The sequence below is a fragment of the Euleptes europaea genome, chromosome 8, assembly GCF_029931775.1.
Source record: "Euleptes europaea isolate rEulEur1 chromosome 8, rEulEur1.hap1, whole genome shotgun sequence".
In the NCBI taxonomy this organism is placed as follows: Eukaryota; Metazoa; Chordata; class Lepidosauria; order Squamata; family Sphaerodactylidae; genus Euleptes; species Euleptes europaea.
In genome coordinates, this window is record NC_079319.1 from 76,064,064 (window position 1) to 76,091,240 (window position 27,177).

Below are 27,177 nucleotides of genomic sequence, written 5' to 3' on the forward strand. Positions count from 1 at the left end.
ACCTCGCAAATCACACGCATCCAATACACAAGAATCCAGACCGCCTTTAAATTCCTGTTCCCACCGCGCCTCCTTTCCCCGCTGCACTTGAAAATCCCCAAACCGGCAAGCTTCTAGGCATTCCCAGTCGGCGCTCCAAGCAAGGACGCCGATTGGTTCAGCTTTAGTAAGGGAGGTGGGGGGAGAGCAGGGGTTGGCTGGCAGCAGGATTGAGGACACATTGCATGTTCCCACTTTAAGGCACCGAGTGTGGAGGACGTTTTATTTTTTTAACTCGCCTTATCAGTGGATCCTCTTACCGCGGAGAAACTGCGCTCTGGAGATGTCCTGGGAATCCTTCGGGTGAGATGAAGTGGGAACATGCAAGGAAACCACACAGAAATCGGAGCTGCAAATGATAAGTGCGGACACGGCCCTGGATGGCCCAGCCTAGCCCGACCTTGTCAAATTTTGGAAGCTAAGCGGGGTCGGCCCTGGTCAGTATTTGGAAGGGAGAGCATGGAAAACCCCATGGGCTTGCCATATGTCAGCTGTGACTTGATGGCAAAAAATGATCTTTCTTTAGCCAGCTGGTTGTGTGCCCCTTTGCCCCCATGCACCTGGTTTGGTCATCCTCATGTCAATCAGACCCCAAGATTCCCATTTGCTTCCGAGTCTACTATGGCTGTGAGAAGTGGAAAGTTCCCTCGTGCTGGCAGGTAATGCCAGCATCTAAAAGTATCCAAAGTGCACATTATTTTCCATGAGGGAATGCCCAGTGCTGGAAGGGGGGCAGTTTCCTTTCTGGACCCACAAGCATAATGAAAACAAGTGCGAAGAGGGCTACTACCGCTAATTTTGAGTTGGGTGTGAGTGTTGATAACAGGAACCAACAAGGAATGCACTTTAGAATATAGATTTAGTTCTCTCGTTTCAGTAAAGTTAAGCAGAAGTAAGAATTTGTTGGTCTTGGTACAGTTTGTCCATTCAAATGAAGAAGGCGTAAGGTTCCCAAGCATTCTCCTGACTGCTGTGCATATGCCCTCATAAGCCCTGTCAACAATGTCTCCAGAATTGAATGAATCATTCTAGAAGCCCCCTGGAGCTATGGTTTATGAGGACTAGTGGGGGACTGCACTAAGTGGACTAAGGGGGTTGATTTCATAAGAGCCTTCCACTTACCCCACCCATGATCATTACTCGGGTGGACAGTTTCACTCATCTAATTAATTATTTCTGTATTGCTTGTACATTGCCATGGCCTAAACAATGTAACAAGTCAGAATTTTTTTAAGGATATGTTCAGAATTCAGTACAGGGCACAGAAGGGGCACAAAATTCAGAATTCAGTATGTTCAGCAGGCAAGGCACGGTGTCTGGGCTGCTGGTTGACATGAACAGAGAGGTAGTTGAGAAGCACCTGGCTGCGTTGGATGAATACAAATCCCCCAGGCCAAATGGTATGCACCCGAGAGTGCTCAAAGACCTTTGTAGGGGCACACAGTTGAATCAGCTGCCTAGAGAGGTGGCAAGCTCCCCCTTGCTGGTAGTCTTTAAGCAGAGGATGGACAAACACTTGTCAGGGATGCTCTAGGCTGATCCTGCATTGAGTTGGAATAAATGGTCTGTATGGGCCCTTCCAACTCTATGATTCTATGACCATTTATGCAGGGGTATTTACTCCGCAGTCCCTGCTGGACTGCTTTGAGGCTACCTTTGCATTATTCATGATTTTACCGACCTTCAGACATGACTTTGCTCAGGCCTCGTTCTTCCCCCGCAGTTCTAGGATCCTGTTTTAAGATGAATGTAGATACTGCTTTGAGGCAAGAGCAACGCAAATTCCCCCTATTTCCATGCATAGCTCTTCAGGTTTCTCTCCCCACGCCCATTTTGGCTTCTCCCCTCCCACATGTCTGTCCTGGTACTCCTGGAATTGAGGGGGGGAGAGAATCCCTCATGCATATGATGCTTGAGAATTCAGAGCAGAAAACTGCAGCAAACCAAACACAAATTTCCCCTGCATAAATGACCTATGAGAATTATAAGCATTTTCAGGCTTTGCATAAAATGTGGGTTTTAAAATTCCTTAGTAAATAATGTTGATAAATATTTAAACTTTTTTCTTGGAGAAGAACTCTTTGAAGTATATTTGTGGATTGAGTAAATATGTATATTTGTTGTCATTTCGATCTTCAGTGGAGTAATGTTTTCTTAAGGCCCAGCAGAACACACTGCTGTTTTTTAAAAGCAATATTCATTTCATTCCCAAGATCCCACTGAACAACCATCTTCCCAAAACATTGCTAGATTTGATATATTTTGACTATTTATCTTGCAGGCGATAAGTATCCATTTACCCAGCACATTTCATATATTAACTCAAATTACATTTGGGCTGCTGCTACTGCAAGTCCTGGAGAGAAAAGGTGCCAACCACTGATACTAGAGAGTGCTGCATTTAACTTCAGGGGAGAACAGGACTTGTGATTCTGTCACCCAAGGTGAAAGAGCCAAGCTGTAGTTTATGTTAACATTAAGCCATTTGTCCTTATTTGGCTGCCACTTTTATTACAGTCTACAGTGTACTTGACACAAATTCCAGCATCCTTTGAAATAGAAATGAATTGGTTTCATCCATATGTAGTATATATCAAAAAGTTCCTTTTAATTATATGGTGCTGGTAGTTACTCTACAGCGAAAGCAAACCAAAGTTGGTCTGCTTTTTCATCTCCCCACCCTAGGGCTCCAAGCACCACCATGGGCCCCCAGACAAAAAATTCACTTGGGGGCTGCCCATACAACCCTGATTCAAACCAAATATCATAACAAAACAAATCACTTGGCTTGCTGTTACTACGAATCTATAGTAATAAAAGAATCAGCCTGTCTGTCCATCTGTCCATTTGTGGCAGGCATAACTCATCAGAAAATAATTCTACATGTTTGAAAACTGGCCACCAAGCCCAGAAAGATTATGGGATTTTAAGTGCCAAAAATGAAGAGAATCAGAAAATCCTGGATTAGGTTATCTTCATGATAGGCAAAATGTAATGAAAGAGCTTTTAAGCAACCTGTCATGAGTCTAATATCCAGATCCCCAATCTGTTGTGCAAAGTTGCTGGGTGACACACTCTCTGCGAGACCTACCTCACAGGGTTGCTCTGAGGATAAAATAGAGGACAAGAGAACAATGGAAGCTGCTTTGGGTCCCCACTGGGGAGAAAGATTGGGTATGGCATTGGCTATAAATCTAATTTTGCCTACTCCAATTAGAATAAGTAAAATCTACAAATCAGTGAACGATAGTTGTTGGTAATGTGATAAAAAAACAAGCAGACTTCATACATATGTGGTGGAAATGTGAGAGAGCTGTAACGTTCTGCACTGAAATAGTGAAACATCTGTTGGAATGGAGATTGATATCCCATGTAAACCTGAGATACTTTTGTTAAATTTAGCCCCTAACCTAACTAAAGATAGACGATGTATGGGGTTACACATGATAACTGCTGTTAGAATGACTTTTGCCAGACATTGGAAACAAAAAACGACTCCAAAGATAGAGGAATGGTTGGTTAAACTAAAAGAAATATATGTATTAATTAAGCTAACAACACATCAGAAAAATGGTGATACAATGAGCCTAGATGAGCTATGGTTACGAACTGTAAATAAAATGGAAAATCTTATAATCAAGGGTGAGAAAGGACAATGTGCTGCGATGACAGTCTAGCTATTTTATAGAGGACTAAACTGTATTTGGTGTGGTAGTATGAATGAGGATATTGAAATAAGCTGTAATATAGAAATTCGGTTAAATATTTTTTTAAGTTTACACACACTCACACACACACGTATATATTGTATTTTAAATTTTGAAGATTGCTGTATGGTTGTTTTTTGTTCTATTTTGCTGTTGTTTATTTTATTGAATAAATAATTAAAAAAACTATTTCTGAGTTTCCCGAAAAAAATTGGTTCCATTATAATCTATGGAGTTTATTTTCAAGGCTCTGAGTGGGGGGTTTCGAGTCACCAAACTTGCAGCGTCACTGCAAGGGCTCTCCTTAGACAGACACCAAAGTTTGGTGAAGTTTGGGACAGGGGGTCCACTTTTATGGGCCCGCAAAGGGGTTGCCCCCACTTTCCAGGCATTTGTAAGCCAAACTGTCAATCAGTTTTCAGGTTCAGAAGGTCTATGTTGCCAAGGACTGGCAGAAAGAGCCAATTGGCAGGCTGGTGCCTTCAAGTCTGGGACCTCCATTTGTATCTGGGGAGGCTTTCATGGGGGGTGATACTGGAGCCAGCCAAAGTCATGACCAAAGCGGCTCTTCTGAAGGAGATTGCTCATCCGTACGAGTGAGGAGTCGTCTTCAGAAGCCGGATCAGCAGCTGTTGAAGCTGGTGCTTTTAGTTGGAGGGTATATCCCTGCAGATGGGACTGGGTGAGCCCTGTCTTTTAAATGCCCCTTCTGCTATCCAGATTAATCCACCGAATAGTGATGGATAGTTTGCTCTGACCAAGTTGTCTCTGATTACACAACCCCTAACTCAAAAGGGCCCCAACTATGGGGTTCTAACAAAACCAGTCAAAGACAGAAAAATGGAAGAAGGCTGCCTTCTCCCGTGCATCTGAGCAAAGACGAATAGCTGAAACCCGAAAAGCTGACTATCTATTCGGTTTTTCGGGAATTGTGTATTCGGCTTCAGGCAGATTTCCAAAACTTAACCCGAATATTGCAGAAACAGCTAATTTCAGGTTTATTTTCAGTTTGGGTTTATCAATATGCACAGCCCTAGCACAGAGAGTGAATAACATGAGCCGTGATGCTATCATTTGATAGTCAGTCTCCTGGTGGGCTTTGGTTTGCATAATGTTACTGTTCAGCTGATGTCTGGCATAGAAACTCCGAGCTCAGTTTTGTGGTTAGCAGCAGATTGCCACTATGACATTTTTGCTATGTGGCTTCTTACTCCTGGTAGCCTTTACAAAGTCTGGCAAACAGTATGTAGGTTTTCTTTGATGCAGCAAATGAGCCATTGTTTTCCCTGACAAATTACAAGGCCAAGCTGTTTTATGGCAAATGGCAGACATCTAACTTCCCTTACACTACTTCATGCCCATAAGTGAATATAATAAATGCCAGTGACTTTACTACAAAACAGTAATATGACTGTCCAGTGTGCTTTCCAATATCACTCCTTGTCATTTCTGCCAATCAACATCTTGTGACGCAGCTACTAAGCCCAGATGGTCTTTTAAAATGTTCATTTGCATATCAAGCAACTCAGCACATTATTATTTCAAATTTGTATTTTATGTATAAAGCACAAAAGAGAGTATGAGGATTGGTTGTGCTGGACTGTGAATGTATAAAGGCACCAGGAAAAACAAACAGAAAATTTGCAAACTGGTACATTTCATTAGGCTATCATCTATTGGTATCATTTTTATATTAACGTAGCACTCTTTCTTAAGAGAAAATTAGCTAATTCCCAGCCACAGAGAATGTGTATGTGAGAGACACAGAATAAGATCACCATTAAACAGATAGATGCATCAGCTTGTTAAAAAAACACAACTGTTAACCCCCCCTGCAAAATCCAATTAATTGACCCCTATGCAATTCTTTGTGGGTTATTCATTCTAAAACAGGCCTCTTTGTAACTCGGGGTGTTTTCACACATGCCAAATAATGAACTTTCAGTCGACTTTCAGTCCACTTTAACAATCATTTGCAAGAGGATTTTGCCAGTTCACACAGTAAAATCCAGCTTCAAAATGCATTGAAAGTGCATTTTTTGGCATGTGTGAAAGTGCCCTTAGACTCTGTTAAAGTTACAGAAGTTTCCCAAAGCTAGAGTCTGAGGGAAGAACATAGCAACTGATCTACCATTTTAGATAGAGAGAAAACTTCCTCTGTGTTTCAAACAACAGCTATTTTTTAGATTTGTATCTCACCACAAGGCCTTTAGAGGCCTTCAATGTAGATCTCATAATAAAATAATGAAATCTTGCAACATTTAAAGTTGGTTATTGTTTGGGAGCACTTGTATCTGGCTAGCTCACCAACTTGTATCTGGCTAGCTCACCAACTGCCTTGAGGTCTATGAACCACTACTGGAAGTCTGTCTTATCAGTCCTATTAAATCTGTGTGCTGCTATTATTTTTACCAATGAACTATATGGTTCCTTGTTATTGGATGCTTAGAATCTTGAATGTAGAGTAAAATGTCCATGAGGAAGATTCAGTTTGAAAGACACTAGTGTACTGACCTCTTGGTTGAGTTTAGAAACATATTGGAGGTGTGCATTTTGAAAATAATCTATCAAAATCCAATCAGACAAACCCTGTTTATTAACCTTGAAAGGGTAACTAATACAAAAAAAAATTCTCCAAGTTTTTGGAACCAACTAAGCTAGATCTGGCTACACCATGACTCACCTGACAAGAGCAGCATTCACCCGGAACACTTGCCCCATGTTCCAGCCACAAAGCACTGTTGTATATGACTCATGTTTCTATATGAAGTATTTTCCCCAATCTCCTTGGTGACTTTGTGGCTTAAAGAGGGCTTTCATTCAATATACGCTGGGGTGATCTTTTCTAGAGCCATTACAGCACTGGGCATTAGACTGATTACAGGAGTGAACAGATTATTTGCTTGCAAATTCTTGGAGAAGACTGATTTCTACAACCATATCCAGTTCCTTGACCCATAAGACTTTCACATTCAGACAGGCATAGGCTTGGTTATAATTTTTGTAAGGTGGAGAGCTGCCGTACTGCTAGGGGTGGGCAACCAAAGAGCCAGTAGTCAATCTTTCTATACTCTGTTCTCCTCTTCCCAAGAAAGTTGGCAAGTTTGTTTGCAGAGCAGAGGCTGAGGCTTCCATCCTCTCCCACATTTTTTTTTAAAAAGATGACATTATTTAATTCATTTATACCCCGTCTTTCTCCCCAATGGGGACCCAAAGTAGCTTACATCCTCCTCCTCTCCTCCACTCGATCCTCCCAGCAACCCTGTGAGGTTAGGCTGAGAGAATATGACTGGCCCAAGGTCACCCAGCAAGCTTCCATGGCACAAGTGGGGATTTGAACCTGGTTCTCCCATATACTTGTCCAACACTCTTACCCATTACACCTCACTGGGTTTCAGGGGAGGCTAGGAGACAGAAGTAGCAAATCTATCTATGCAAGAAGAATTTTCTTCTTATATATGAATCTAGCTGTTCAGTGTAAAGCAGGGGTGGTCTTTGGTATTTTTCTTACGTATAACATGCAGGGAGATAATGTTCACACCTTCCCAAACCTCACCTCAGTGTGCTCAACTGTTTGAAGCATTATGCTGGCTTCTCAATGAGTAACACGCAATATAATAATTGAAGGTTTGGCTTGGAAAAACAGGCTCAAATGACCAAACCTTGTGCAGGCTTCATTTATGTGTATAGGGTTTCACGCTCCTTGCCACTGTTTTAAAATCATCACAAGCCTTGCCCCAAACAGGATTCCAGCAGCTGGACAGCATGGAGGAAAAGCTCATCACCATGCCCTTTTGAACCCCACTTTGCAAGGCTGAACACTAAAAGCCTATAAAATGGGCAGTTTGGCAAGGGGGATCCATTGGATGAGGATAGCAGTTCCTGAGAGTTTCATCCCAGGTGGATGGGGGGAAGGGAGTTAGATGGGGGGATTCCCCAACCCAGCTCATCTTTAAAGTGACCCAGGGTTCAGTTTAAAATTAGTGAGTGGGGGTCAGATTGAATGACACGAGGTGCTTCATCATTCCAGCCCTTCAACCCCATTTTTTTTTTAAAGCAGCAAAGAGCTGCAGGTTGGTTGGTTTGTCTCATTGCCGGTTTCACATGTCTCCTGGCCAGTCATATGGACCCGGCAGTGAGAGAAACAGCCCCCTTATGGCCCTTTTCGCCTAGCAAAAGCACACAGGGTGGAAGGGAGAGAATGATAGATCCTCTCCTGCTGCCATGATGGGCTTGGGAGCTGGTTTGCTCCCACATCCACTATTTTTAAGGTGAGTGCTGGGTCACACATTAACCCCCCCCCCCACAACTCAGACCTCTAGCTGCCTGGAATTTGGAGGGAAGCTCCATCGAATAAAGAATATAGTCTTTGAGAATTTCATGCCAATTGGTTGTGAGACAAAATGTTACAGATTGAAATTTGTTTCATTTATGTAAACTGATGTAAATTTCAACCAAATACAGCAATGACCCTGAATAGATAATATACATATATTAATGAATCCAAACAATATTTCTGACAAACCAAACAAGCTGAACCAGAAGAAAATTTGCACACACAACCCAGAAACATGCTAGAAGATGGGACTATTTCATCATTACATGATTACATGCTTGGACAGGCATCATTTTATCTCTATGTTTTTCTCTATTTTTTTCATTTTGCGACCTATTTGTGTTTATATTTATTATTTTGATATTATTGTGATTCCTGATATTACTTGCCTGCATGTGTCTGAGCATATTTTGGTGGTCTGTTTTTAAGAGTTGCTTTAGCATTTGTTTATCCTCTGTTCTGACTGACATAGCTCTGTATGATATTTTCAGTTTCTTTGGCATTATCCAAACTAAATGCAGCCCACATCTATGTTTGCTGGCCTGCTAGGGCCTTGAGAAAGCTCTTTTTTGTTGCCTGCTTAAAATTGCAAGAACAGAGAGTTGTCAAATACCTGGTGGGTCATGGTACATGGCTGGTGGATTGCCTTTGGCTTGGCGGCTCTCCCTATGCACTGACCACTGCTGTCCATTGTTATAAACAATGAAATAGTTTTGATAAAAGTACACATCCCTTTCCTAAAAAAATGTTTTTTTTTTGCTTGAAATATATCTGTCATTGTCAGTAGCACTGCTACTATAGATATTATGTGGTATACAATAGAAAATATTCAGAACAAATGACATGCAAAGTCTGTGGCATTTTCGTATTCTTACCTGAGGGTAACGACAATTACACTTGCAGCAAATGCAAGTTGGTAGCCCTACTGGAGGAGGAGATACAGGGACTTGAGGCACAGTTGTCCATGCTCCATTTTATAAGGGAAGGTGAATAGTTCAGGGACAGAACACATGAAGCACTCTGAGAGGACAACAAGAGGAGGAGAGAAAGGAATCTCAGCAAACTGAGGAGCACCCAACACAGGAGGAGGATGCATGGAAGAATGTAACCCAGAGGAGCAGGAAAATCAGGAGACAATCTGAGCCTCTGTTGCTAAGCAGTCGGTTCCAGGGTCTCCCTATAGATATTGATTCTAGACCATGGGAACAAGGGTTACTCCCCCAGTTTCCCTGAAGTTTGAAGGAAATTTCTAAGGCCCCTGTGGATGAGAGGTCTTGAGCTTCTGCTCCCCAATACAGGAGATAATTGGGGATCCCTTACTGTGTGGAGTACAGGCTAAAGTGTTCCAACCATGCTTGTTGTCTCAAGAGGTATGCTGTCTACCAGGTGCATGCATCCAGGATGTGACAGAAAGGGTGGAATGACTCATCAAGCCCAAAGATTATTATCCTTTCTTGCTCATCCACGTGGGAACAAATGATATTGCCTGGCACAGCCCAGAATGTATTAAAAGAGACTATGTGCTCTGGGTAAGAAGGTGAAGGACCTGGGAGTTTTCATCAGTTCTTCCTGTAGAAGGGTTTGGCGAGGGGAGGGACTTCAATGCCATAGAGTCCAATTGTCAAAGCAGCCATTTTCTCCAGGTGAACTGATGTATATCGGCTGGAGATCAGTTGTAATAGCAGGAGATCTCCAGCTAGTACCTGGAGATTGGCAAACCTACCAGTGCTTGTAGGGAGAGTATTAGGGTGGTGAGAGATGCTAAACACAACAAAAATTGGTTCTTTTGTTATGTTCAGAATAAGAACAAGGACATGGTGGGCCCATAGTGGGGACAGGAAAGTGAAATTGTAATAGGTGATGAAGAGAGGGCAGAACTGCTCGATCCCTACTTTTTCTTAGTCTTCTTTTGCTAGGGAAATGGTGCTCAACATGGCAAAAACAGAACACATTATGTGGGAAGGGAGTTGCCGTCTAGGATAGGCATAGGGGTAGTACATAAACACCTCGTTTCTTTAAATGAAACGAAGTCCTCAGGGCCAGATGAATAGCATCCAAGGGTACTGAAAGCCCCTGTTCATTATTTTTGAGAATTCTTGGAGAACAGGTGAGATGCCAGAAGATTGGAGGTGGGCAAATGTATCCCCGTCTTCAAGAAGGGGAAAAAGGAGGATCCAGGTAACTAGAGACCCATCAGCTTGACATCTATACCTGGAAAAGTTTTACAACAAATAATCAAACAGTCAGTCCTTGAGCATTTAGAAGGGATGGCTGTGATTACTAAGAGCCAGCACGGGTTTATTAAGATTGTTAATTGCCTTCCGGCCTCTCACTGGTACTCGTGAAAGGGGAAAGAGGGGTCAGTTTCAACCCCTTCCTCCTCCTCTGTGAGTAGCATTCAGACTTGTGTGGAATGGAAGGGACTGCTGAAGATTGCAAATATGGAGAGGGTAATGTGGGAAAGATCCCTGATCTTTGTACCAATAGATTGTGGGTTCCAACCCACTGTATTTCCAGTAAATACATAAAGTTTCTGGCAAAATAGTAACAACTCTTGTTGCACTCAGACCAGTCATTGGCCTCTTACTGTTAGTTGGTGATGCACTTTTTGTCAAGTCAGAAATGCAGTCATGTGAACATCTGAATTAAAAAATAATAATCTGAATGCATTAATTCCAAGGCTATCCAGGTAGCCAAAGGAGTGTTTAAGCCTTGAAGGCATAGCCATGGTTTATTTTACATCAGTATTTATAATCAAAGGTGAACGGTGACAATCCAAGATCTCAGTTTGAGTTAACAGTGGATTTGTTTGTTTGGAGGTGGGGTGGGGAGGAAGAGATTCACTGCATAAAATTCAAATGCACCTTTGAAAAGTTATGGTTAGCACAAAAACTCCCAAGATTTTTTGAAGGTGTCATTTGGAATTGCTACTGGGGTTAATCCTGTGGCTGTTCTGTCAAATGTTCGGTTCCAGGACAGATATTTGTGTATATATGAACACCTGTTTTTTTTTTTTAATAATCTGCCAAGAAGCTCTAATCTTCCTTTGCAGTTCTCCTGGGATTTAATTAGAATGGTTTCCTACAGCCTGACATGTTTATGAGGCATAGGTAAAGAGACAGTTCATAAAGCTGTCAATTTCCCAAGAAATTAAAGAAAAATTGGGCTTCTTAGTGCCTTGGCAATTCCATGCTGCTGATATAGTAGCCTTGCGAACAATGAAATCAAAGGCACCATAACAAGATACTGATGCATTAGATATGGGCAGGGTTTAAAAACTATATACAAGAGCATTTGTCAATTTGAATGCCTAAAGAGAGAAGTATGGGAAACAAAATAGAAACTCAGGTAGCTTCACATGAGACTGTTTGGATTTCAACTGTGCAAAAGGATGAATAATAGCCTCTTCATTGCTTCCAATGATAGCTGCAAATTTGCCTTTCATAAGACAAGTCAAATCTGCAAGATGAAAAGGAATAAAACAGATATTCCAGCTCTGTTGCTACCTGTACTGTTCTGCTTACATAAAGCTTTCACACCTGGGTACTGTAACTGCCTGGTTATAACTAATGGCCTCTATTAAAATAGAGTGTTTGAATGGATCAGCAAAGGGACTTTATTACTATTTATTGTTGTTTTTGTTGTTATATAATACAGCATTATCAAAATACATAATGCTTTATAGAAGTTCATAATGTAAAAGGACACATCCCTGTAGGGTCTTTCCTGGCAACCGTCGGGAGCAGCTGAGAGGCGGGTTCAGGGGGCGGTGATCTGTGTCCATGAGCAATGACATCACTTCCAGCATGATGCAGAAGTGCTGGCATCACACTGGGGTGTGTGTGTCGTGGGGCAGGTGAGGAGCGAGGGCTGTAAGTTGTAAGTGTAGTCTGGGGAACAGTCCAAGGTCATTCACAGTGAAGGCAGAGTCCGAGATATCAATACAGGCAAGGGAAGTCCAAGGTGTTAGTCAGAGCCAGTCCAAGAAGACAGGGTACCAGGAATCCAAAGGATAGCAGGGAAACAAGGCCAATACACAAGGAGGTTGGTGACAAGTTGCTTGCACAACAGCCAAGCCTAACTGATGGCTTAAATCCCTTCTCCTGCTGCTGTAGCAGAGCCAGCTGATGCTGATGAGGCTGAGTTCACAGGTGGTGCTTCAGCCCTGCTCTTCCTCATCACTGCTACTGGGGAGGTTCCTGTGTAAAGCCTTCAGTCTAGCACTCTGCCTTCTCTGCTGCATTGCCAGACGAACCTGTTTTCTTTTCTGCTCCAGTGGCCTTGGCGAGGCCTCTGAAGACACTGCATGTTGCAAGGTGTCAGGTCCAACTGGAGTCCTTGAGCTGGCATGCTGCAGGCATGGTGAGTCATCTCCTGACTTTGGCTGATCCTCTATTCTGGCCTCTACTTCCTCTTCATCAGAGGAGGTCTCTGCAGGCTGACTCATGACAGGGGGGGATGCTATAGCACTTGCTCTAAAACTCTGTGGTTTCCATAGGGGAATTTTTCACGGTAGATTTTGCTTCTGTTTTGCCACGGACTAAAAAAACACACAATTTAAATGTTTTTTTCATGGCCGCGATTTATCCCTGTCAATCTCAATGTAGTTTTGGTTTTTCATGGGAACAAAGCACACTGCATTTGACAACGGTTTGGTCTGTCCCTTTTGCAGGAGGCCTCCCCTTCCAACAGGCTCATTGTTTATGCCTGCCCCCAGCTCCGCCCCAACTCCGCCCAGCAGATTACCTCATGCGGTTCACTAGCCCAGCGCAAAAAAAAAGCACCAGTCCCTCTGCTCTCCTCCATTTTTCTTCCACCCTCGCTCTGTTCTGCTTTTGGAACAGTCAGATTCCAAATTGGGGGGGGGGGGCGCAAGGCAGCGCTTTCCTCAGAGTTTCCCTCTATTTTCTATAGATGTGGAACCTATTGCCCTTTAATGATAGACAGGATTGGGGGGGGGCAGGAATTGCATCCATGTGCCAAGAGAAGTGTTTAGCTGAAAGTGGGAATGGTGGGGGGGGGGAGAGGAAAGAAGGCCCCTGGCTTGCGAGCCAGCCATGGTCCGGCCACAGTGCATCGAGAGAGAGGAGGGAGATAAGAGCAGGCTGGCCGCCCCTCTTCAGAAGAGTGATGGGAGGGAGTTTTGCCTTGGGTTTTCCGCTCTCAGGATGCACATTTTTCCCATCCGAATTCTCAAAAATCCCCCCTCCCCACTGGGGTAGAAAGGCATGGCAGGGGGGAGAGGAAAGAAGGCCCCTGGCTTGCACGCTGGCCATGATCCGGCCACAGTGCATCGAGAGAGAGGAGGGAGATAAGAGCAGGCTGGTCACCCCTCTTCAGAAGACTGATGGGAGGGAGTTTTGCCTTGGGTTTTCTGCTCTCAGGATGCACATTTTTCCCATCCGAATTCTCAAAAATCCCCCCTCCCCGCTGGGGTAGAGGGGCATGGCGAGGGGGAGAGGAAAGAAGGCCCCTGGCTTGCACGCTGGCCATGATCCGGCCACAGTGCATCGAGAGAGAGGAGGGAGATAAGAGCAGGCTGGTCACCCCTCTTCAGAAGACTGATGGGAGGGAGTTTTGCCTTGGGTTTTCTGCTCTCAGGATGCACATTTTTCCCATCCGAATTCTCAAAAATCCCCCCTCCCCGCTGGGGTAGAGGGGCATGGCGAGGGGGAGAGGAAAGAAGGCCCCTGGCTTGTGCGCCGGCCATGATCTGGTCATAGTGCATCGAGAGAGAGGAGGAGACCCAGAGCAGGCTGGTCGTCCCTCTTCAGAAGAGTGATGGGAGGGAGTTTTGCCTTGGGTTTTCTGCTCTTAGGATGCACATTTTTCCCATCCGATTTCTCAAAAATCCCTCCTCCTCGCTGGGGTAGAGGGGCCAACAGCCCCTTCCCTTGAACATCCCCCCCACGGGTCCAGCTGCCCTAGACCGAGCTGCCGCCGCCACCACCCCCAGCACACGAGGAGCACATGGCGTGGCCCCACCGGTCTCCCCCTGGAGCTGTCTGTCCAATGTACCCCTGGGCTTGGAGGTGTGGGCCCAGCTCCAAGGCCCATCCCGGGCGAGGGGCGTGGAAGGCATGCCGCCTGCCCGCCCGCCAGCCTCTGAGACGGAGGGAGAGAAGTTCCAGGACTCTAGGCAGGCAGGCAGGCAGGCAGCAAAAGGGCGGTATTCTTGTCCGAGCGCAAAACTCCCCCAGCCAATCACCGTTCTTGGGGGAGGAGAAAGGAGACGTCACGGAACCGAAGCAAACATTTTTTCATGGGCATCCGAGCAACAAAACACGCTTCTACTGGAAAGTAAGGCTCAGAAGTGGTTTGGTTTGCTGCTGACATAACGCGGCTTTTATACCTCTATCAGGGAAAAGCTGGATCTGCAGTGAATAACCAAAATTTGACCCCGACGCAAATCAGCGTCGAAACAGCAGCAAATCTCCGTGAAAAATTCCCCATAAAGTTTTGGGGAGAGTGATAGAGGGATAAATGTGGGGTTATGTGTTTACATCTATTTAAGGCTTCATTTTAGTTGGGAATGAAAGGGTTGATCTAAAAGCTTCACAGAAAAAGTGGTGTTTGAGCAGGGACGTGAGGGAACAGAGAAAGAGGTGGCCAGATGTAAAGCCAGTAATTATGATGGGCCTACGCAACTAGTAACAACCAAGCTAAACATGCAGGCTCCATTGGCCTTCTGTTTTGTTGTTTGTTTGGGAGAAGGAAACAGTGTTGCCAGCTCCAGGTTGGGAAATACTCTGAGATGTTGGGGGTGGAGCCGGAGGAGGGTGGGGTTTGGAGAGGGAAGGGACTTCAATGCCATAGGCCCTGCATCCACTGGCCCAACTCACTTCAAGACCAGTGAGCCATAAGTTACAAACCAAGGGTGACAGATCTTAGCTGGCTGCTGCCAGCATGTTGTTTCTTGGAGTTACTGCCTGTTAGACATGCTTCTGGCCACACCCAGTTGAAATCTGGGTACCCAAAGGTTGGGTGGATGTGTGTTTGGTATTGCCTAGCAATAGTTTAAAACTGAACTGTGAAATCACCCTTTGGCTGTAATCTTATAGAAGTTTACTAATCTCCATTGAACTCTGTGAGTCTTTCTTCTGAGTAAAACATTCCTAAGATTGGGCTGCACTCATGGATTTAGATGATAAATCACTTATCATTTCATTTTCTTTGGCCAGTTCTTTTTGCTGAGCTGTCTGTGTAATAAGGTAGTATGACTTGTGCCCACCTAACAGGACCTGGCTAAGGGAAATACATTACTCTTGGGGAGCCTGAAATGTTTTTTGCAAAGGTTCTAAAACTATGGCACACAGGGAGCTGCTCTGAGAACCCCTGATTCTTTATTTGCCTGAAATGGTAACTTATGCATTTATATGTAATTTCTACAGCCTAGATGCTAAGTATTCACTTTCTGCCTCTTTGACTCCCCAGCCACTGTACTGTTCCCCTGACTTACTTGCATTTGTCTTCATTAAAATTCTTTGTCTTTGCCCCCTTCTCTGCTCAAGTTCTTCTCTTCCTAGACTTTAACATTATAGCCATTACTTTTATAAAAGATATTGTAAGACATCTGATACCAAGTTCCTCTAATGTGTCTCTTATAAGTCATAATCCACCTGAGGGAGAATACTTTCTCGGTCCTGAATATCATATTTTTTTGTCTCTTGCAAAATTATTTAACTCCCTGTCTCTTTCTTATTTCTTTCCAGGTTTCTAACACACTTGCTTTAAAAAAAATATGCCTATAAAGTAAAACCTTCCAAACTATCAGATCTACTTTTCTTTTTTATATTCTAATACATATATGATAAAAAGGGAAAAATGAAACTTAATGGCACAGAATAAAAAAGAAAAGTATGGAACAGTAATGGGTCAGCAAGGAAAAGCTGAGATTGAGTGCAGATCAAAGAAAGTTAAAATTATTTGACAGTACTTGATTTAAAACAGCCACTCTAGGAAGCCTCTTGTAATAACTTATTCTGCCTTTCACTTGCAGATTGCTGAGCTGTCTTGAAAGAATTCAGAGACTACTGAGCAGGAGTATAGCTATGATTTTAAAGATAATATATATGATAAAGTCTCATTGTATGATCAAGATGGCACTTAAAGTATAAAGATGGGCTTGGATGATAATTGTGAATTTTTGAGCCACTATCAGTTCACAAAAATGAACAGACAACACCTTTTGTGCTTCTCCCTGCCTGCTTTGGACACAAACAAAAAAGCAGTGATGTGTGTCTTTGAGGCAGAAAACTCCACTTGCACGTGTGATACCAAGTCCTCATGTTGCTTCCCAACAAACATGAGGACTTTGTAATATGCAGATTAAACTTCTCTCTGCCTGTTTGAGATCTCTCTATTCAGCAACTGTCGCACTTCATTCCATCTTCTCCTGGTAAAGTTCTGCCCCACTTGTAAAAGTTCTATTTCTAATGAGACAGAGAGGTACAGAAACATTGTCTTGTAATTCCTGTTTTCCTGCCATCATGATCATGTCCAAAGCACCTGTCCCAGAAGGGACACACACTATACTAACTCTAAAAAATGCTTCCATATTGCAGTTTCCCTGTGTCACAAGGACTGGGAATCATGTGGGGCTCCCGGGATCTATTGGATCATTCATATCTGATAAATATTAAATGTGTTGCCAAAACAAATTTCAAACAGATGTGTGGATACTTAAATCCAGAGATGGGAGCCATGAACAGACAAGACAGACCTTTCTACAAACCTGAAAAATGCTTTAGGTTTACAAAAAAATCTTAAACCTTAAAAAACATGCTCTGTGTGTGTGTGTGTGTGTGTGTGTGTGTTAAAAACCCAAAATGTTCAAAATGTATAAGCGAAACGGGTTTCATGCTTATTGGTACAGTAGAACCTCAAAGTTCTGAACAATTTTTAAGCCCTCCTGCCATTTTACTTGCTCCTCTTTGCATGTTTTTTTTAAAGCTCCTCAGAGTCTACTGAGTAATGATTGTTCTGTATGCCTTCATTCATTCCACATCCTCAGTGCCAGCCACAGGTTCAAAATGAAAATTCAGACTTGCACCCCTGCACCAGCTATTTTTAATGACAACACAGAAGCTGCTTGAGAGAAAGGACACCATCCTCTGGAATCTGGTGCCCGAAGCAACTGCCTCACATTAATTGTGCTAGAGTAAGACTGGCCTTGAACAGTATATCTAGCAATGTCATGAATGACTGAAATTTCAAGGAATGTCTCCACCATTGAGTTAATGGCTCTAGGGCACTGTAATCCATTTGTTAGAGTTCTTAGGGTCATCTCTGATCTTCAGTTTAGTGACAATCTGTTTCTTTCCTCATCAGCCCTTCTCCTCATGTCTTTCCCAAGTTTACACATTATGACTTTTTTTCTGGCACAGAAAAAGCTCACCTTAGCTTTGTCTTGCTGTCCCTTTATTTTGCATGATTTTGGCATTTTGCTAAAGTTGCTGCTCCCAGTGAACTGTTGTTTGCCAGAAGATCCAAAGGGTGCTGTATATCTCACCCAGATATACAGTGCAGTGATTTTAAAAGCAACCAGAGTATGACTTACTCCTTACTTTTTAAATGGTACTATGACCTCTTGGCAGCCAGATAGCCCAAAGCATCTAGAAGCGTTTATGCCTTACACAAGGTTGGTTACCTATATTACAGGATTCCCATATAAGATAAATCACATTCTAGAACTGTTGATATTTAGAGCTGCTACTTTTATTTAACACTTAGATATGGAACAAAAAGGTAACATCAGGAATCCATAAGATCTTAACGGTGAACGTGACCTTTGCTTAAGTCAAAGGCTTGAATAATGAAAAATACTACAAGCAGAATGCACATAATTGAGAACATCGTTATAATTTCTATCCAACTAAAAATAATGACCATTCATCATCATGCTCATCTAAACATAGGGTGGGTGTGAACATTTTTACATCCCTCCAAAAGTGCCCCCAATTTTGGGAAATGTTAGTCAAAACGGTAGTCCCTGCATTTCTTCTAGGAACCTTCTTTTTCATCCCCTCCCCTTTTAAAAAAATTATTAAGAGAAAATGAGAATATAACAATAAAAGAAAATGAAAATATAACATTACTAAAATACTCATAATACAAATTCTTTAAAAGAAACTAAAACTGTGCTGCTAATATAACTAAAATATCCATAACAGTGAACCAAGCAATACTCTATCTAAAATCCGCAGGAACCTTTATTTGATCACACCCCCTTGTAAAGCAAAGATAATGGGGTAGCCAGGCAGTTTCAAGCTGCTCAGCCAATTAGTGGGGCTTTGCTTCTGGGCTATTTAAAGCCCTCCACACCCATTAGGCCAGCTTCCCCATGTACCCTCCCTCCAGTCTATAGAATGGGGTTCATTGGTCACTTTGAAGATGAACAAGAATTTTTGGGGACTGTCTCAAAGAGGCCTTTGTTTTGTCTGCTTCATACTGTAGGAGGAGAGAAGAAATTAAATAGTCCTGGTCAGAGAAGGTGAGTAAGGCCTTAGTTAAGGTGGCAAGACTGGTGTGGCAAGCACCCTGAAATACCATAGGATGGGGAGTGTCAAAAACATCAAGAGACTTAAGGTGACAGGTCAGGTAAAACAAACACGTAACACTGGGGAGTGAAACCTCAGGACCCCAAGGTAACTAGCTACCACCTGTCCCTTTCCTAATCCTTCATCCAGAGACCAAAGGACAGAGTCTCTCGCCCTTCTGGGTATTAATCAAGAAGTCAGCCCTGCAAGTTACGATACTTGGAAGCTGAGTTCTAAAAGCAATTGCTCTGGTAGCTGTAGCCAATGAAGGCCAAAATATTGGATTTAGATTAAAACTCCAAAACAGAAAGTATACCACAGGATATAATTAATAAGGTTTACTAAAAGGAATGTTCAGAGATATACAACTATAAGAGCAGTGAACAGCAAGGAAAAATAGAAGTCTAATAGCTAATAGCTAACAGTGGAAAAGGCCTCTTGTGATGCAGCACTTCCGGTTGTAAAACGCATCACAAAGGGCCATTTACCACTCAAACTGGGAGTTATGGGTCTGGAAAGGGTTGCCCCCCCTTCTCCATAGGAATGCATTCAAAACCATTTGTTTAATGGAGGAAGAGGGGGTGACCCCTTCCAGACCCCATAACTTCGGGCTCCCTGACCCAATTTCACCAAACTTATGGGTTCTTGCAAGGAGAATCCCTTCAAGCTATCCTGAAAATTTGGGACCTCTACCTGCAAAAATGCCCCCCCCCCCAGGAGCTGTGGAAAGCCGCAAAATGGGTTTAATGGGTTTAAATGGCCGAATTTTTCAGGAATCCCAAATTTAAAGCCGAATTCCCACCTGTACCGGGGAATTTGGCATTTGGGTTTTCCTGGGGGGGGGGGGGGAGAAGGCCAATTAAACCTGAGCCCGAATTTCCCCGAATTTTCCCCCCAACAGCCCTACTGGAGAGGAGTTGTCATGAAATTGTATTCTAAGGACTGGAGCAGCCACTAAAAAAGCCCTGATTCTGTAGATAACTGTGGTCTCAATATAAGATCAAAAACTGAATGAGGGCCATCTTAATCTTTGGAGAAGTGTGAATGGAACAAGAACATGAGGGCAACATTATCCATCATTTCACAAAAAGGCACACACTTCACATTCATAACAATCCAGCAAGTGAAGAGAACAGTATAGTCACGAATATTTCATAGCATGGTTGGTCCTTTTAGTCTGATGTTGGTTAAAGTTCCTTGCATATAAGGATATTTTACTTTATGACTGTTGTAGTAAGAAGCGTGGGCTTGGGGCTTACCCCGAGCTAGGGTTGCCAGGTCCCTCTTTGCCACTGGTGGGAGGTTTTTGGGGTGGAGCCGGGGGAGGGTGGGGTTTGGGGAGGAACTTCAACGCCATGGAGCCCAATTGCCAAAGCATCCATTTTCTCCAGGTGAACTGATCTCTATCTGGGTTGTAGCAGGGGTTCAATGGCAGCGGGGGGGGGGGGGGATCACGCAACTGTGTGGGACTTCCTGGTGGGAAATTTCCTCCCCTGACATTCCCCTGCCCTGGTCTCAGCCCTCCTTTGAATGGGCCAATCAGGTTTACCGGGGGGGGCGAAGTGGGGGGCTGGGTCATGGATTTATAGGGCCTCTGCCTCGCCGCATGGGTCATTCTGTCATTCAGCTTTGTTCCTCCCTCCCTGTATCCAGTGGTTTACGGACATTTGTGTTTTATTTTGTTTACTGTTCATTCAATTTCTTCATCATGTTAGCATGGGGCCAGTTTTTTTGGGGAAAGCCAGTCTGTGTGCCTACTTTGCCCCACTCTGGGGATCCCAATAAGAGATTTTTGGGGAGGCGTTACAGGGCACTTGCCCAGTTTGGGGGCTGTCAGGACGGCCTCCCTCCAAGTGGCAGGGGAATCACACAGCAGCTCATGTCCAAATGGTGTCCCGCATACTGTCATCCCAGGCTACTCTCCTTGGACCACGAAGGAATGCAAAGCTGCAGCAACCCATACAGGTGGAGCACACACTATATCTTTCCTGGTGGATCCAACATAAGCAGATTTTCCCAATTCCATTACTTTAGTATTTCAGGAGCTTGATCTGTACTTTTTTCTACTCTTCCTTAAAATAGGAGAATTTCTAAAAATAATTGTTGCATATGCAGCTTTACACATTTTTAGTTTTTTCTATTCTTCTTGCATCTGTCCCTGCCTCTAGATCACCAGTGCTCATGTTTGTATTGATATGTACCAAAGATTTGTTTGTTTGTGTGTGTATGTGTGTATACACACACACACACTGTATTTTATGTATGTGTACATGTACTTCCATTCATGAATAAAACAACACAAAAGTATTAATACAATCATTATACAATCACAGCAATATATTTTTTTCTTGCAAATATTTGTTAGTATTGCACATGCTCATTAACCTTCAGAAGGAAAAAATACTGGTCCCCAAACTGGATCCCACAAGGAGAGGTACATGTTCACTTGCCTCTGACACTTGCCAATAGCCAAGTCAAAAGAGGGCACCCAGAAGGTGCTGGCCGTGGCTGGAGTTGGAAGGGAGTTAATTGATGGCTGAGAATAGCTTAACTGACACAATCACGGATTTACTTCTTGTGTACTTTTTCCAAGCCCTAAAGAACTTCTTGCCCTGACCTGGATGTCCCAGGCTGACCCGATCTCGTCAGATCTCAGAAGCTAAGCAGGCCTGGCTAATACTTGAATGGGAGACCACCAAGGAATACCAGGGTTGTGCAGAGGAAGGCAATGGCCAACCACCTCTGTTCTTGCCTCAAAACCCTATTTCGTTGTAGGGTTGCCAAGTCCCTCTTCACCACCAGCAGGAGGTTTTTGGAGCGGAGCCTTAAGAGGCCGGGGTTTGGGGAGGGGAGAGACTTCAATGCCATAGAGTCCAATTGCCAAAGCGGCAATTTTCTCCAGGTTTATTGATCTCTATCAGCTGGAGATCAGTTGTAATAGCAGGAGATCTCCAGCTATTACCTGGAGACTGGGAACCCTACTGGGTTTGCCATAAGTCAGCAGCAACGTGACAGCACTTTACACACACAAAAAACTTTGCAGCTGTAACTAGGAGGGGGCAGGTGAAGGATAACTGCACTTACACCCCCCAAAATATTAAGAGAGAATTGGGATTCTTCTTCAAATTATAGCCAATATTAAGGGTGAATCCAGCACGTGGGGGTGGGGGTGAGAGTGAGGAGAGGGGCTGTTTAATTTGTTCTGTTACTCCATTTTCCTCATTGAAAAACCATCAGCCCCAAATTCCTTTAGTCCATTCTGGAGAAAATGTGACCATCCAGAATTTTTCCACAGTAGAAGGTAAAGTACTTTAGGAGTGGGGATTTTCAGCATAAAAATAGTGAAGGGAATTAATCAGAAGGCTCCTCCCCTTCATGCCGCATTCCCTGTTTAAGCCTATGGCTAATGTAAATTTTTTAAATGAAGGAAATATAGCTCTGCAGCAGAAATGAATTAAAAAAAACTTGTGAAAAAGGATCACAAACTATTCATAATGTATAGTTCCTTCCTCAGACAGAATATCCTTTGGCATCCTATTTCAAAGCCCAAATCTATTTGGGTGTGGTAAGGGATTTCCATTGTGAATATTGTAGGATCAACCCTTGTATTTCTAAATAATAAACTAATTATATATGAAACGTTGACTTATTTATGTGCATTTATAGCTTCTCCCTTGATGAAACCTCCATTGGGTATCAAAAGAGTAATTGTCCTATTTTGCTCTCTTAACCTCAAGGCCAGCCCAAATAGATCACTTAGCCACATACCCTTAGCTGTCATTTGGGATATATTTGTAGTCAAGTCCAATTGAATATAAATGAAACATCCATATAAACTTCAAAAGAGAAAGACAGTTATTTACTTATTGCTGTATGCATACAACCAAAATGTGTTCCAAAACGTAAGATATATTGATCGTGAAATGAAATAGGGCAAGTGAAATACTGGATGCACGTTTTATTTATAGGACCCTCTCAGCAGTTACAACAGGTAATGCAACAGTTACAGGAGGGTTTCAAGAAAAAAAGAGCGATGTTGTGGTGTATAAGCCAAAAAATATATGGGGCAAACAGTAAAAAGCATGCATTCTCCCCCCCTCCCCCAGCTTCCAAAGGAAGGGGCTATGAATACCTTCTCTTGAGGAATTTAGACACATATCTGTTGTGGGAAGTGGATATAAGAAAAATGCCATGGGTTTGGAGAGTATGGGGGGAAAGGCCATATATTTCAAGAAAGAATATTGTTTACAAGGAGTGTTAATAGGTTTCAGGGGAAATGTTAATTTTTTTTCCTAGGCCGAAATAGCTACTGAAAGTTTTTAATGGTTAATCATTCATTCTTGAATTTTTATATTAAGCATTTCATATTACTTTATTGACTTAACTTTTATGCTCTTCTTCATTTTGACAGTAAAGAATGACCAGGCAATACTCTTTGAAAATTGGAGGCCATTTGCAGCTGCTCTGTGCTGAGGGAAGTGAATAATAGGGTGCCCTCAAGGAATTTCAAAGGTATCACTCAACAGAAACTTTTGTGTCTGAAGAAAACTAGACCATTTTATCATGGTAGGCATGCTGATATGTTTGCTTTAATAAAATGCCATATTTCTGCCTTTAATCTCTTGTCAACCCGCTATTAAAACCCCAAAGTGTATGCGTGCGGCACATGTAAACACTTCACGGTTTGGGTTTCCCCCCCCCCTTCCCTGAAGTAGCCACAGAACGCACCAATAAAGCTTACAATTTGTGTTTGGTGAGCAGGCTGTAATAATTTTCTGAGTAATGGAAAGAAATAAGAATCTTTCTCTCCCCCGACCCCCACCCTGAGCCAGAAAGCCAATTTGATTTAATTCAGTGACCCATGCAATTAAAAGGAAGGGGGAGACAACCTTACAAAAACCCTATAGTGAGGTATAAAACAATGACCTTAAGAAACACTGCTTATTTACTGGTATATGTAGCAACAGAAAATTATCATTTAGAAAGCTAATGTTGCAAGGTAATTATTTATAAGAACCTATCCTCTGTGTTTTTGTGTCTGCTGTGAAGCCTGCTCACACCGCTCCAAAAATCTCCCTTCCACTATACTCTATTGAGTATAATAGTAACATTAGCAATTAATTATTGGGTTCAAGCTTTTCCTCAACCAGTTGTTGGTCATTAGTGAAAGACCAACTTGAAAATTGTCCCCACAGAAAGAGCGCAAAGATAAAATTAATTTTTAATAGCCAAGCTGGGAAATCTTTCTTTATTCTGGAACAAAGTTGAGGGAGGTGGTAACAGAAATAAAACCTGCCACAGCTAGCCGAGAAAACCAAAACATTCCTTAGGGAGCTATCTGGTAGCCCAGGTTAAGACTTCACCTGCTTCAGTATGACCTTTGGGCTTCTTAACCACCCCCTTCTGACTAGCTGGATTGGCCAGGTGTATCTTGAACTTTGATTACACAACCTTTCAGTGTCCTAGGCAAAGCCTTTCACCTGTGTAACAAGCCTGTTACTATATAGTCTGTGTGCTGCTGTTACTTCTCTTTAGTATTTCTTTTGATTCTGGGACTACCTTTGCTGGGGTGTTGCTCACTTCATTATTTATTGCATGTCCCACTCTGTTGATTGTACAGTCTCACTCTTGTGTGATCTGTGTTGAGTCTCAGAGAGAAAGGTGGACTATAAAGAATGTAAATAAATGAAATAAAAATAAATGTCTAGGGCTTTAAGGAAGCAAAGATTATTTTAGCCTTCTGCATTTTTGTTTGTTAAGCTAGTGTTAAAGGTTCAATTAAGCCAGTTTAAAAAACAAAACAGCAGGACCTAGCAACCCTAGAGTTAGGCCTTGCTTTTATTTCTCTGGTCTTACACTTAGCTGTGCCATGGCTCCTTAAAGAAGTGTGATGTCCTCAGTTTTATTCTGAATGGTATATTGTAAGGTTGCCAGGATGAGCCCAGAAACTGACAGGAGGACTGGTAGGGTTGCTAGCTCCCAGCTGGAAATTTGGGGGATGGAGCCTGAGGAGGGTGGGGTTTGGGGAGGGGAGGGACTTCAGTGTGGTGTAATGCCGTAGAGTCCATTTTCCAAAGTGGCCATTTTCTCCAGGTGAACTAATCTCTGTCGCCTGGAGATCAGTTGTAATCCCAGGAGATTAGGGTTGCCAGGTCCCTCTTCACTGCTGACGGGAGGTTTTGGGGGCGGAGCCTGAGGAGGGTGGGGTTTGGGGAGGGGAGGGACTTCAACAGCCCAATTGCCAAAGCGGCCATTTTCTCCAGGTGAACTGATCTCTATCAGCTGGAGATCAGTTGTAATAGCAGGAGATCTCCAGCTAGTACCCGGAGGTTGGCAACCCTGTCCCAAAGTTCACCAAACTTCAGTGACCATCTAAGGAAAGTCCCTTGCATCCACGCAGCAAATGTGGTGACTACCTCCAAAAATGCCCCCACAGGAGCTTAAAAAAAATCCCCATAAACTACAACGGACCTGAATTTTTCAGTAAACCTGGAAATAAATCAGAAATACCGTTTACTGGTATGAGTATTTGGCTTATTCCGAGTTTACCAGAAAAAATTGGGCCCAATAAACCCAAACCCAAAATTTACCAATATGTTTTTTTTGCACAACCCTAATGGGGAATCAAACCTGGTTCTCCAGATTAGAATCCACCGCCCTTAACCACTACACCACGCTGGCTCTCAAAGTGATGGTGAATACTACATTTCTGCATCCAAGTTGCTGCTAAATACATAAGAGCAGGGTCTGGGCAAAAAAGCTGATATCCCCACAATGTCTTATGAGTATGGATGAAGAAGTTGCACAAATCCAAATGGAAAATAGCAGGTGTATCCTCAGTTTTCATAATAGAACAGACTTCCTCCCAGATACCTACATTGAGAAAACATATGAATTAAAATCGAGTATAAATATGCATGTCAATTAACAAGCATCTGCCAAGAAATTATGTTACAGGCAGAACCTCAAGAGCTTGCAATAGCATCACTATCCCCCACTCCCATTTCTGAACTTTATGGCTGGATGCCTATGTAAATGTATTATCTCTACTGAAAATGTGTATGTTTTAATTTCTCATCAAATTTAGCAAAATAAAATTAGTCCAGAGTGAAATCCTTTAGGAAAGAAATCAACTTCTTGAAAATCAATGACTGTGTTATATGAAGATAGTGGAAAGGTCAGGGTGGACAGATTAATAAAGGCTAGTCCTGGTGAATGAATTGTGCTTGGGCAGTAATGTTCAGTGCAGGTCTTTCTGTTTGTGGTACAGTGTTTCATGGAAGGAACCTGGATGCCTGCTTTGAAATGACATACAAAATCCCTCAACAGAGCAAAAATAGACTTTCCTTGTTGGGCTCTATGATGATGATTTTAATCCAGCACTACTCTATTAACTTAATTCTGAGGAGTCAGAGGAAAAGAGACCCTCAGAATTTAGACTCATTAAGCAGAACATCATGGGTTGGACCACTTTCTTCAGTTTGTTGAGGCACAGGTTAATGGCTTTTGGCAACAGGACACAATTTAATGGATTGAAATGTGTGCCACTCATAATGGTAACTAGGCCACAGAGAAGTTCCATTTCATTTCTATGAAAAGCATTTCATGGGAATTATTTACTATTGCAAGACTGGATATAAAGGCAATATTGGAATATTCTAACAATTTTACTCCAGTCACTGATAGAGCAATGTAAATAACTCACAGCTTTGTTAAACCTTAATAAGGAAACTCTAGACTTTTCTAGAGGTCTTTTTTTTTCTTAAATAGAAAACAGTTCATAGTCTTAAGGCTTAGGAAAGGAATGTAATGGCCATTTAACACCTGTTTTTTTATCCATGCCATTAAAATCAAAATGGCCACACTGGTTTTCAAAAATAAATAAAATAAAAAGGCACAGGCTCTAACTCTGGCAGGTCTCCAAGGGTGTTATTCTGAATGTATTTTTAATATGACAAATGGAACAGGTCTGTATAGTATATATGTTAAAAAGAAACCAGAACACAATCCACATAGTACCTTTTCTTGGTGGTGGAAAGTGCTGTCAAGTCATAGCCAATTTATGGTGACCCTGTAGGGTTTTCAAGGTAAGAGATATTCAGAGGTGGTTTGCCATTGCCTGCCTCTGCAGAGCAACCCTGGACTTTCTTAGTGGTCTCCATCCAAATACTAACCAGGGCTGACCCTACTTAGCTTCCAAGATCTGATGAGATCGTGCTAGCCTGGGCCATCCAGGTCAGGGCAATACCATTTATTAGGACCAACCAAATGATGTAACAGTGTGTGCGTTTTTTGAGTTCTCTAGAGACTGAGCTGGCCTGCCTACTAGGCATACCTGGGCCAGAAGGCAGGGTGTGTGTGTGTTCCAGGAGCACCAAAGGAGGCTTGCCGGTGTCACACTAAGGTTGCCAACCTCCAGATACTAGCTGGAGATCTCCTGCTATTACAACTGATCTCCAGCTGATAGATATCAGTTCACCTGGAGAAAATGGCCACTTTGGCAATTGGACTCTATGGCATTGAAGTCCCTCCCCAAACCCCTCCCTCCTCAGGCTCT